The 13,579-nt window shown below is 46.0% G+C and overlaps 1 long non-coding RNA gene across 1 annotated transcript; it reads left to right on the top strand.

Annotated features, from left to right (window-relative positions):
- The first annotated feature begins 100 nt into the window (after positions 1-100).
- On the top strand, positions 101-2,177 carry LOC130258905 (uncharacterized). The gene is made up of 2 exons (XR_008841555.1): positions 101-548; positions 671-2,177. It is a non-coding gene; the product is annotated as an uncharacterized LOC130258905 (long non-coding RNA).
- The last annotated feature ends 11,402 nt before the right edge of the window (positions 2,178-13,579 follow it).

The following is a 13,579-nucleotide window of genomic DNA, read 5'->3' as shown; positions in this document are numbered from 1 at the left end:
GCAGAGCTCACGTTGTGGGGATTTTATTTTCCACCAAAAGGTCAAACTGGAGAAAGCAGTGGGCTCAGAGCAGCTTTGCTTGGGTCCAGCTCGCTCACATCCTTGCCAAGGGAAGAAGAAGTTAATGCCCTGAGATAAGACCCTCGTCACAATATTGTTTAATTACATAAGGCTTCTATCGAGCTGGAGATAAGAACAGGAATTTGTCCCCAGTCCAGCTGGGTGCGGCTGCTGAGCTCATGGTGTGTGCTAGAACGGGAACCAAAAGCAAGGGGTTCATTGGAGGTGCTTGTCCCACCATTAGAACTGGAATGAGCAAACTGATAGTGACAGCTGATGGAAAAGTTAACTCTTTTTTCCATGGGAGCAATAAACCAACCTTTTTCTGATAACGGTAGACTTAAAACTATAATTTCTCTTTAAATTGCATTGGGAATGTTCATTGAGCCAAACTGCTACTCTGAAACCAGTAAACCAATATTTTCAGACCTCTTTAGCAACCAAGAAACTAAAGCAGGAGGATGAATTGACTCACCTAAGACTACAGAGTAAGATCAGTATTCAGTATTCAGTTCTAAATTAGCAAACAAATCCCTTCAGTCCTAATTCGTGTTCATGATTCTTCTTACAAAAAAGAGCATTTTCCTCATTCCAGATCACTTTCTTACAGATAAATCAGATCATGGATATGGATGAGTCTATCTGAATGCCTGACTAATGCCTCACAGCAACAAAACTGGTACCTCCTTCCTATGAAAAAAATGGTGGCTAAAAAAGTGCTTTATTTGAATCATCTTCTTGGTTATTTATTTAATAAATTTGTTTATGCAGGTAAAATGATTCATGTACAAGTTTCTGGGATATTCTTCATCTCTCTTTTGAATTCACATTAATAAAGTTAATTTGTAGACTTGATATTCATCCTTGATAATTTAGCCTTGAGGAGACTGAGCGGAGATCTGAACTAATCTCTGCTCTCTGTGACAGGGACAGCACCCAGGGAAGGGCTGGAGCTCTGTCAGGGAGGGTCAGGTTGGATTTTGGGAAAGGTTTCTTTCCCCAGAAGGTGCTGGGCACTGCCCAGGGTCCCCAGGGAATGCCAGAGCTTCAGGAGAGCTTGGACACCTATCCAGAAATGCCAGGGTGGGATTTTGGGGTATCTGTACAGGACCAGGAGCTGGACTTGGACCATCCCTTCCAACTCAGCATATTCCATGAATTTTACTTATCTCAGTTTTGTAATCTCAAAGTTTTCTCTTTCCCAGACAAGTGTAACCTCAATCCTTACCTGTTCATCTCAGCTCGGGGTGATCTAACATCCTGTAACACTCACAGATACGATTTCCTTTTCTGTTCCCTTTGGGATTCCTTACACACGGCTGAGTTTTATTTTAGCCTCTGGCTCCTGCCACAGCTCTTGCACTGGGAGCTGTGACTGGGTCATGAGCAGCGTTGTTTGCCAGAGGTAAAGCTGGGCACACACTCATCCCTCGGGTCAATCAGCTCCGTTCATCAATGGGGAATGCAGTGACTCTTAGGAAGGTGCAGTGCTTATTCACTTCTGCCCCTTCTGCTGCAGAGGTGTGTAAAAACAACCAAAAACTGCCCCGTGGCTTTTGTTTGGGCTGTTGTGTGGCAGGACCCACCCCAGGCCATTTCCCCCGGTGCCTTTATTCACATTTTGGTGTGGCGGGGTGGGCTGGGAATCGGGGTGAGCGCATTGCTCGGCAGGGCGTGTGCCCCCGATTATGTGTTGTGTTTCTGCAGGGTGTGTCCTGGAGCCCTGAGCACAACTGCCGTTCAGGAAAAGGAAAAAACATTGCAGAGAATGAAGAGGAAAAAAAAAATGTTATAAAGCGTTTTCAAAATATAAATAACAGCGTGTGAGGAAATCTTGCTGAAGGAACAGGATGCGCGTGGAGGTGAAGAATTCAAATACAAGTGCTGTGCTAAGTATAATCAGCAATGAAAGTTCAGCCCTTCCTCTTAGGATTTGGGTAAGCTGTGTGTTGGCAGTACTTCCCAAATTCCAGGGAACAAAAAGCAAGCTTTCAATGTTGTCTTAAAGTCTTGTTGCAGTGTTGTTTGTTTATCAGTACCACATTTGTAATGCTGCCCATCTATTTTTGTGACATTGGATTTAAAATACACAGTAGAATAAATGAGTGTCTACTGAATTTACTGTGTAAGTTCCTTCTTTATTGAATAGCTAAGCTTTTTCCTTAAGAAGACATAACAACCAACTCTTCTTCCTGCTCAATAGGCAGAAGGAATAATCTGATTATTTTTCAGTCATAAGAATGGGTATAACTGATGTGTAAATGTGGAGAAGGGGATCTGTGCAGCCACATGGCCTGTCCCTTGTTCTGGGACAGTGGGCAAGTGCTAAGGGAAATCTGCCACTCATAAAGCCCCTAGAAAATTTACCCTGCTTTTAATACAAACTTCCATTTTTCAAGCCTGTTTTCCTGCCACATTTTGGGTGCCAGGAATTTACTGTGGGAAAGCTGCAGCGAGCAGAACATTTTTTTGTATTTTTTTTCTTTTTCCACTGTGGAAATGAACGCCACAAGGAAGTTGCAGCCTCTGTCCCAGGCTTACCTCATGCTTTGTACAGCACACCTGTGGTGCTGAGTGTTCAGTGGAGTTCAGGAGGCTGCAAACACCTGACCAAAGGTCATGGCCAAAGGGAGATGCAAGTTAACAGTTAACTAGGGTGAAATCCTGGATAGAGGACTTTGAACACTGAGATCTCAAGGAGATTTGGGATTAGCAGCAGGGGAGAGTTGAGGATTAGAACCTGATTCTCAAAGGTGTAATGCTCTCTAGTGAGTTAAATGCCTTGAATTCCCTTTACACTGGAGAGGAATAGTTCAGGACCAGGACTTGAAGGACTTGAGTGCCCACAGCCTGTACAGTGATGGTGAGATTCCTACATCAGCCAGTGGGAAATACTCAAGAGAAGGGAAGGGGACGTCTGAAACCTCTCTGTGAAACTCATACAGGCCACAAAGTGTTTGCTTTGGGGCTTAGGTAACACATTTGGCATCGACATCTAAATTAGTCTTGTCAGTGAAAATATGCCCGGGAGATGAGCCTTAAATACTGCTTTAAATACTCACCCAGTGCTGGAGAGCCCTTCCCTGGAAGATGGGTCTGGGCCTTTGAACACAGGGAGCTGTGAGAAACTTGAGAGCATGAAGGGAGGGGAGAAACATGTGTTTTGCCCAGCTCTGAAGGCTGAGCCACTGTGAAGCAGTGCAGCAGTGCAGAATTTCTGGTGTTGGATTAGAGCTTTTACCTTGGGAACAGTGACTGCTGGATCCTGGACAAGGGGCCCCTGACTCACTGATGTTAAATACCTAAATACTTCTGAGAGCTTCCTTCTGCTGGCTACATCATGCCTGGGAAATCAGCTCCTGAAGGTCTTCCTGACCAAAGCCCCAGCTGATTTCTGGGTGAGGAGGCAGGGAGGGGATGGAGCCCACCCGGAGCAGGGGGCACGAAAGGCGCCAGACCCGGCGGCGCCAGGGGAGCGTTCCCCAGGAGCTGTGGGCACTCAGAGCATCTGACGTGGCTGGGGAGGGCAGGCACAGCTTGCCTGGGTTGCTCTCACCAGCACAGGCGCCAGCAGTCTGCAGGAGCTGCACTTTGCTGCCTGAGTGCTGTTTTGGATCTCTCCCAGAGCTGCTGCACGGGCTGGCTCTCCGTGGGTACCCAGCAGGGATGGGGATGCTGTGCCTGCATCCAGAATCACCTCTCTGAATGGGTCTCCACAATGACCTCTCTTCTTCCCAGCTGTGAGCTGTACAAGAGCTCAGGCACCCAAGTGCAAGGTCAGGTCTGTGTTGAGCTCTCTCAACACATGGAAAGCAGATTTTTACACCAGAACGAGTATGGGAGGATCCAGCAGCACCAGGACATCACAAAGGCCCTCAGGCAGCAAACAAGTGAACCCAAACAACTTGACAAGGAGGAATTTCTCAAACAAGGCTCTGGAAGTTTCCTTGGAAGACTTGCCAAGTCCTGCTGTGGGCAGCCAGTCCTGCTACTGCAGCTTAGCGGGTTCTGCCCCATCCTCTGGCCCTCTGGAGTCTGCCCTGTGCGTGAGATGTTGAGCTGCATTTCCCTGACTTGCTTTTGGCATGTCCTCTGTGCTGCCTTATCAGCCTTCTCAGTGATTTCCTCTAGATATTGTGGAGCTGAGTAAGCCCAATGGGACATTACAGACAAGAAATACATACCTTTTCTTTTTTTTTTCATCTTTTTCATACTAAGGATATGGATTTTTAATTGCTGCCTCTGCTGCAAATGAGACTTGTGTTTTCCTTGTTCTCAGTCTCTTGGCACTGCTGTGGTGGTCAGTGGATTGGGGAGGTTTTGTCAGTGCTAAAGAATCTGTTGCAGAAATCAGGGCGTGGCCAAAGAAAAATATTTTAAAAAAGATGTTTTAATAACCCTCTAATGAATTAAGGCAGAAATCATTGTCTCTGGCCTTCTTTTGTCTGTAGGGACACCTTCCTCTATCCCAGGCTGCTCCAAGCCCCAGTGTCCAGCCTGGCCTTGGGCACTGCCAGGGATCCAGGGGCAGCCACAACTTCTCTGGGAATTCCATCCCAGGGCCTCCCCACCCTCCCAGGGAACAATTCCTTCCCAATATCCCACCTAATCCTGCTCTCCTTCACTTTGAAGCCATTCCCCCTTGTCACTCCACGCCCTGTAAACAGTACCTGGCCTCAGATTTGGAGTGGGGTTAGTTTTGGTGGTCAGTTCCAGTGCCTTGAGATCCAGTCCAGCATCCATCCTTGGGGCCAGCTCCAGCAATCCCCACTTGCCCAGACAGAGACTCCAGACTGGTGACTGTCTCCAGGTGTTGGCTTGAGATGGGGGTGAGGATAGTGCTGTAAGACACAGAGAATGCAAGGGAGACTGGAAAGATATGAATGAGTGAAGAGAGAAGGGAATGCCCAGCAGAAGGGAACTGGGAACAAACAGACCACACATGTAGGCAGACCTGTGCAGGAATTTGGAGGTGAGGATACATTTAGCTTAAGGCAGAAGCTAAGAGGAGATGTACTTGGGGGAGCTGGATGGTCACAAAAGATTCAATGACAATATCCAAAATCAGAAATCACTTAACCAAAGCAACAAATAAACCCTTCCAGAAAACTCCTCCAGCCCTTAGAGGAACACAGGCCCAGCAGTCTGCAGACTTCTCCCTGGCCAAAGAACACTCCTTTCACCCTGCCTCTGCTGAGGCCACTTCATGGTTTCTTGCTCAAGCTTTTCGCAGCAGAAAGAACCAAACCCTGTCCTGCTCACGCTGTGATGATAAGCCTGCAGTGGAGTTAGCCAGGATTTATTTTAATTGGACTTTTTCGCTTTTTTCCTGGCACTTTAAAGTTTATGAACGGAAAGGATCAGTCTGACTCAGAGACTGGGCTACTTCCAAACATTAATCTTAGCTGCCATATGCTAATGCAGCTTGGCTCTGCTGCATCCTATGGTGTAAATATGTCTGTACCTACAATCTCTGGTGTCAGAGGCCACTAAAGGGAACATGTCAGACTTTTGGGCAGACTGACATGCAATCTGCAGGCATTGGATGAGGTTCTGATGGGAGGAAGAAGGTCTGAAATCATCCATGTCATGTTCTCTTGAAGTTCCTGTTTCATCATTCTGCAATATTGGTTGCCAAAGCTGTGATGCCCAGGGAAATTCTTTGGCTCGTGCTGGTTCTGAAATCTGTACACAGATTTTGGTTTTCCCAGTTCTGAGCTCTAGGCAATAAACTTTGGAATATTGGGTTGGGTTCAGTGGTACAATATTTAGCCCCTTCTGTTTTGGTTGGCTTCACAGTGTGGATATAATAAACACGTAAAAATGACTGTCCTGCTCATCATGACTTTTCCAGCACCGAAACATGAATCTCTCATCCTTTGTGTTTCACTTTCTTCCATTCTTCATCCCAAATGTTTCCATTCTATTGATTTCAAATTTCATTCACTGTTTGAGGGCGTACACTGAAAATGTTTGGTATTTCCCTGCCCCTTCCTCATCTTCTTACTCACACACTCACTCACTCTCTTCCCTGAAATCATCGTGGGAACAACCATATTTAAAAAGAAAAACCAAAAAACAAAGAGAACTTTCCAATTCTACTTATTTCAATGGAATTTCCCTGATCTCCTTTTTCCATATCAGTGGATGTTTGGTTTTTTTTTGCTGGTGACAGTGGTGTGAACAGTGTCAGGAAGAAGAAAACTTCATTACAGAGCAGCCACTGAGGCTAACATTAGCCTAATAAAACTGATTTTTCTAGATTCCCTCTCAAAAGTCTCCTCCAGAGGTAGGTCAGAGCAGTAACCTCATTCCCTGCAGGACACAGCCTGTCCACAGAGATTAATTCTTTAAGCCTGAAACTTAAAAGTTTAAGGAGTTTGAAATCCACTCTTGTTGAGGGAAGTCACAGCTGACAAATACCCAATTCCAGAGTTGTGGGGTTGTTGCTGACATGGACAAGGATGTTCTCAGTTGAGTAACCACTGGTTTATGGTGCAGAACAACATCCCTCAGCCCTCTTCCAATTTTCTAAGCAGTCCTGAGCAGGGAGCCCTCTGGCCTTGGCTGATGGATGGGAAATGATGTAAATCATGATGTTAATTCACACAAGAGCTTTTTCCAGGAGGAGAGAGATTTGATGGACACCAAGCTACAGCCAGCAAAGCCTTGCAGATGAGGTGTAGGAGATGCAGCAGGAGAAGCTCAGCCTTCCCACGCTGCAGGGAAATTTCCTGGGCACCTTTTACATTTTGTTATTTCCCCACTCTCTGCAAGAGCCTGGACGTTTGGGGACATGGGAGTGACGGAGGACACAGCGTGTCCCCTCCATCAGGAGCCTTGTCACCGTGACAAAGCAGAGATGAGTCATGGCTGGAGCTGCTTTATGTAAATGAGGAACCTCTGGTGTTCCCCTCGTGCCCGTGGGGCCACGTAAAGTTCACGTAAGTGACGTGTTCCCCTGTCCCCAGGGAGGCAGGGCAGGGCAACGGGGCAAGGTGGCTGTGGTTCCCCCAGACAGAGCAAGAATTGGTCAAAACTGGTGGTGAAGCTGAAAGTGAACCCCTGGAAGGGAAGGCTCCTTCCCATCAGCAGTGCCTGGAGGAAATTTTCTGTTGCCTTTTGCTGTTAATTGCAAAAGTGATTGAGCCACTGTTGGTAAATGCTGGGGGGGAGCCAGAGAAGGGGGAAGTAAAGAATTTCGGCAGAGAGTTGTCTGGCTGCAAAATCAGTCAGTTGTAGTCAGATTTATGGGGCATCTGTGACACAGCTGAGAAACTGATTTAGGAATGAATGAGGGAAGGTCCTGCTGCTGAGTGGCACGATGGCTTTGTGTGGGCAGCACATCCCAGGCAGGACCCGAGGGGGAGGAGGAGAAGCGTGAAAAGCAGCGCAGTGCAGTCGTGCCTGTCCAAAGCCACAGACAGATCATCTCAGGTGGAGGGCCAAACCCCCTGACTCGCCCCCACAGAAAGCAGGCTGAAGCTGGCTGGAATTAATCCAGTGGAGAACTAATCTGAGGGAGAATGCCAGCCTCCAAAATTCTGGCCTCCTTGGCCGTGTGGTTCCTGTGCTGTGATTCACGTGGACCCTGCACTGCTGCAGGTGACTCCGGGCAGCCAGGAGGTGTGAAAAAGCTCGAGAAGCTTTCTCTTGCATTAGTTGTGTTGTTTCAAATCAAAAGGAAGATTTAATTGACTCCAGTGGGAGTTTTGCTTGATTAAGGACTTAGGAGCTGAAGTGAGAGATGAAAAATAAAATGTAACTTGCTAGTGCAGTGCTCCCTTCATTCACTCTGAGACAGATGCAAGAAACCTCCTTTAAATCATTTCAGAACCCATATCACTTTTTTTTTTGTCAGTATTCAACACGTTTCCTTTTGTATGACTGTTTCTTTATCTGCAGATGTTATCTGTCACACTCTACAAAAGTTTGCTCATCCCTTACAGCCATCCAAATTTGATAAAACTCAGTACATTTAATTACCTCTTTTTAATTTTTTTCCCTTAGTTGATTCAGACACCTGCCTCTTTTAACCCTATCCTTGTTGGCATTGCAGCCACAGCACCCATGTGTGCTCTGACTTCCAGAGAGGTCTGCAGTAAATTTCCCAGGCAGGGGATGGATTGATGCAACTCTCATTCCTCACTGAATTTAAAGGTCAGTCTTATAATGCTGAGAGGTCCTCCATGAGCTAAGTCCTTCATGTGTTTTTGCTCTTTTCATTACCTGTTCCCCACTCTGTCCCACAGTGTAATGGCTGATAATTGAGCTCTTTTCAATGGTGTGGCTCCTGCTCCATTGAAGGCAGGAGTTTTTTCTCAGCAGAAAGCTGACTCATAAGGATGCTGCCTTCTATCCTTAGGAAAAGTGAGTCACTAATGGATTTTTCATTATACATTCAAGTACCACGGACTGAAATTTTGTTCTACCAGTCTCGTCTTGAGGTAGTGTTTGGAAGCCTTTTAGATTTGGTATTTTAGTTATGTCTCAGTGAGGCTCTTGAGATACAAAAGATGCTGCACAAGGAGCTGGTTTTATTATATGCTGTGAGTATTCCCATTTACCTCAGCAGTGCCATGGTTTCACTCTGTGCTGTCCCCTTCCTCAGCTAAAATCCCATAAAACCCTTTTACACCTGCATCAACGAGTTCAGCATCTGTTTTCAACAGACATAAAGAGTAGAGAGTTGGTTTTCCAAGCTGTACAAAAGCTGAGAAAGCTGAAGCATAACTGAAATAATATGAATCCCATTGCCTCTATTGCATTAATAGAAATAGTCCATTTGTTCAGGCAGAATAATTTGGTTTTCCTTCAGACAAGCAGTGAAGATTCACCACTTCACAATGGCCCACGACAGAAAGTTAAATATTATTGTTTCTATTTTATAAATAAGGGAATTAAATTTAGGGGAGATAAAGTTGTGATAGGGAAGCAATGGGATTATTATGGATGGAACCCAGGAGTCCTGTATGCAAGTCCCAAATGTAACACTATTTTACATCAAAGATTTTGCTGTGTTTACAGCCACTGCTGCTTAACTTTGAGTGATGTCCATGTGAAGGAGATCTGGGAGAATCTGTAGATTTTCCATTCACCAGCTTCTGCCTGTCCACTCTGTCAAACTCCCTTTGCAGAGGGCTTTAGGGGGGAAGCCTGGATCTCCCTGCTGCTGGCTGCAGCTGTTATTTAAAGCAGTGTGGTGAGGATGCAGGAGGGATGCTGCTGAGTGGTTCTTTGTTCCCCACGGCACAGAAGCGGCTGTGCTGCAATGACAAGTTTGTAAATCACAGGTAGTTCCGTTCTCACACCACCCAACAACCTCACAATCTCTCTGTCAGCTTCCTGAGGGCCTTGGGAAGCTATAATCTGCGATAAAAATGGGAGTTGGAATGTTACTTGTATATCAAAGCTGAAAAGTTGGGGCTGGCTGACCTTTTCATTTTGAGGGGATGCACTCATTTCCTTTGCGCTGCTTCGCTGCTTCCTCCTGGCGCTTGGCAAAATAGGAAATCCTCCAGGATTGTTCTCCTTCATCACTGGCTCCACTGTGCCTCTGCTCCTTTCAGGAGCAGATTTCCTCGTGGAGCATCACTCTTGGTGCTCTCAGGCACCAGTGCCCCACCAACTCAGGTGGATTTCAGCTGAGAGCACAGCAGGGGCAGCGGGTGCTAAATTCAGTGAGCTGTCAGAGTAAAGAAACAGCCCTCTGATTTTCAGCTCAGGAAAAAAAAACCAACCAAACCCTCACTGGATTTTACAGTGACATTTCCCAGTGCTTGTGATTAGGCTTAGATGAATAATGAAAATGAGTGGTTCATAAATTTAGATTTTGCTTCATTTCCATACGTGGGGGAATGTCATTTGTTGTCATGTCACTGCTAGTATTTGCATAGTCATCTGGCAATTATAAAGCAGGCATATGAATCTTCAGGACAAATAACTTCACCAGAAATATATTCTGGAATGCCTGGTAATTATGACTAGCACATCGTTTTTAATTTTCTTTTTTATTCCTCTTTGTCATCCAGTCAAGAATTTCCACGCTGTGGCTGTACAGCCCAAACTGCAGATGGTGCAGCATTTGTGTACACACATCTTTCTCAAAATTAGGCGAGTATTTAGAAATAAAAGATGCACTGGCAATCACCTAAAACTGTTTGGGAAATAAAAACAAGGCTGAAGTTGCCAAAAAAAGATTATTTGTGTTGGTAGCCTTGGCTTTGTAAAACACAACATAAACAAAAACAGTGGCAGGGCAGTTCTCAGGAAGAGCTGAGGCTTCACCAAGTCTTATCTTCTGTTTCCTGTTGCAGCACAGAGGTGTTGACATCATGTTCCTGCACATGCAACATGCAAAAAAAGCTCAGGGTTCATCATTCTGCTTTTGGCACAAATAAAACAACTTCTGCTCATTGCTGCTGATTTTCTGCTGTCCTGGAGCTGGTGTCTGGGGGAAGCCAGGCAGCCTCTGCAGGTGTTTCACAGCACATTCAGTTTTGCTCTCTTAAGGCTTTCAAGTGCAGCTTGCAATAAAAACCAGCAGTGTTCAGGGGGCTCTGGGCAGTGTGTGACCCTTTCCTTAGGCACAAAGGTCCATGGGAAGGACTTGTGTGGCAGCATGGTTGACAAAAACAGAGTAAACCCCAGGACAGCCCTTCATGCATTTCCACTGGAGTCAAATCTCCAGGGAAATGAGGTTGGGGATGGTGATGGTGATGATAAAAGCAAATGATGCACGCTCCCCTCACATCTTGGCTGCCTATCAAGACAGACTTCCTGATGAGGAGATGCATCTGTCTGTCTCCAGTCCCTCCAAGGTATCTGCAAGGCCCCATTTTTTTGCAATTACAAAGGACTGCAGATGAGAACATGCCCCATAAGCAGCAATTCAGCAGCATTTGTCCCAGACTCCTGTCTCTCATCTCCATAATCGTTCTCATCTCAGCTCCTCAGACATTAGCAAGCCAAATCCCAGAACAGCTCTGTCAAGTGCTGGCACTGTGGCAGTGGCAGCCCACACCTTTAAAACCAAAAGGTTTTTCCTTTTGCTGCTCCTGCTGTGCCTTGTTTGCATGGGGAAGGGATGAGGGGGGCACAGAGATGGGGGTCAGTGAGTGGATCTGTTTGATCCCACTCTGCCAGAGGCTTTGCCAAGGGCTTCTCCGTGGAGTTTGCAGAAATGCCCTGCCCCAGCCCTGGGCAGGGGGCTCTGTGCCAGCTGCTGAGCGTGACGGAAGCAAATCCAGGGTGACGTTGGTGGCTTTCCTGTTGCTGGCAGTGCCACGTGGGAAAGAGGAAGGGCAGCCCCGTGGGGAGCACTGGATTGGTTGCAAAAGGTCTGGGTTCACCCCAGAACATTCTCCTGTCTCCTTCAGCTTCCACTGGCTCTGTTCCTCCCAGGAAAATGGGACCAGCTGGGCTCCCCTTCTTGCTGAGTGCTCTACAGGTCATTCTGCTTTCTAAGAGAACAAATCCCATCCCAGTTCCCTTCTAAGAGAACAAATCCCATCCCAGTTCCTTTCTAAGAGAACAAATCCCTTCCCAGTTCCCTTCTAAGGGAACAAATCCCATCCCATTTCTTTTATAAGAGAACAAATCCCTTCCCAGTTCCCTTCTAAAGGAACAAATCCCATCCCAGTTCTTTTATAAGAGAACAAATCTCATCCCAGTTCCCTTCTATGAGAGCAAATCCCATCCCAGCTTATTTCTAAGAGAACAAATCACATCCCAGTTCCTTTCTAGAACAAACCCCATCCCAGTTCCTTTCTAGAACAAATCCCATCCCAGTTCCTTTCTAAGTGAACAAATCCCATCCCAGTTCTTTTATAAGAGAACAAATCTCATCCCAGTTCCCTTCTATGAGAGCAAATCCCATCCCAGATTATTTCTAAGAGAGCAAATCCCATCCCAGTTCCTTTCTAGAACAAACCCCATCCCAGTTCCTTTCTAGAACAAATCCCATCCCAGTTCCTTTCTAGAACAAATCCCATCCTGGTTCCTTTCTAAGTGAACAAATCCCATCCCAGTTCCTTTCTAAGTGAACAAATCCCATCCCAGTTCCTTTCTAAGTGAACAAATCCCATCCCAGTTCCTTTCTAAGAGAACAAATCCCATCCCAGTTCCCTTCTAAGAGAACAAATCCCATCCCAGTTCCTTTCTAAGTGAACAAATCCCATCCCAGTTCTTTTATAAGAGAACAAATCTCATCCCAGTTCCCTTCTATGAGAGCAAATCACATCCCAGCTTATTTCTAAGAGAACAAATCCCATCCCAGTTCATTTCTAGAACAAACCCCATCCCAGTTCCCTTCTAAAGGAACAAATCCCATCCCAGTGCACTGGCTTTCCACAGGAACCCCTCCTTTGCCACTGCAGGCAGCACCAAATGGAATTCCAGTAAATGATTAAGCAAGATAAACAGGCTTTGGCAATAGCAGGACAGGGCTCCCCCCAGCATGTGGACTTTGTGTAGAGCAAACAAAGTTTGCACCTCTCAGGGCACACAGGTAGCACTCAAAAACATCTTTTCTGCCAAAGTCCAAAAGGAAGTTGGTGTTTGCCATGATTTGGAATCACAGTAACCTTCTGCACTCTCCTATCTAATCCTGTCCTCACCCAAGGCTGGGCTTCATGTTTGTTTTGGTGATTCTTGGCATGTTTGATGATGAGGAGCTTGGCCCATCCTCTCACTCTTGGGCTGGGTTATTGGTGCTGATTCTCATCATTTTATCCCTGGTCTCGTGACATGCAGCCACTCAGGTTTAGTCACATCTACCATTCTGTGTGACCTATTTAAATGAGGTACAAAGGAAAATAACCTTTGTTCAAGGTTTTTGCTCTCGATTCTTTTTTCATAAGCCACTGATTATCAGTGTTGTAAAATGAGATGATTTTTCCTGTCATTATTGCTAAAAAGTGACTATATTCATTCTCATTAATTATTTTGTCCCAGATACACTAAATGAGCAGGATTTGGCCTTCTGGTCTCTTCTAGAAAGGTTTCTCAACAGAACACAAGTGGAGCAACAAGCATGAAGCCTGTAGATCACTCTAAACTGAAATTTGAAATTTTAGAGGAGCTTTGCTACTTATTTCCTGTTGATAGCCCCTGAAAACCTGGGTGATCTCATCCTTAGATTGCACTGAGCTGTCAGATAGAAACAGAAAGTTCTCTCCTAGGAAGTCAGAGTGAAAGTGGCAGCTCCCCAAGCCCAGGAGATGCTCAGGGCTGTGAGTGAGGGGTGGTCCCTGCTGTGCCTTCAGGATATTTGAGAGAGGAAGGGGAAGGAGTGATGCTGGCACCTCCAAGGAAACCCCAGTGGGAAATTTCCTGGCAGACACAGCAGCACTGGGTACATCTGTCACTTCACCTCCCTTCCTGCTGCACGGTGCTGTAATTGCAAACTCACTTATGCCAGAGGATTTTCTTTCTCAGCCTTGGAAAACAAAGTTAAATATAACCATTCTTCTCCTACAGACAGAGAAACTGAGGCACAGGGGATCTGAAGGAAGGTTAG

Source organism: Oenanthe melanoleuca, chromosome 13 (genome assembly GCF_029582105.1).
Source record: "Oenanthe melanoleuca isolate GR-GAL-2019-014 chromosome 13, OMel1.0, whole genome shotgun sequence".
Classification (NCBI taxonomy): domain Eukaryota; kingdom Metazoa; phylum Chordata; class Aves; order Passeriformes; family Muscicapidae; genus Oenanthe; species Oenanthe melanoleuca.
The sequence above is the reverse complement of the archived record's forward strand: the minus strand, read 5'-3'. Positions and strand labels throughout refer to the sequence as shown.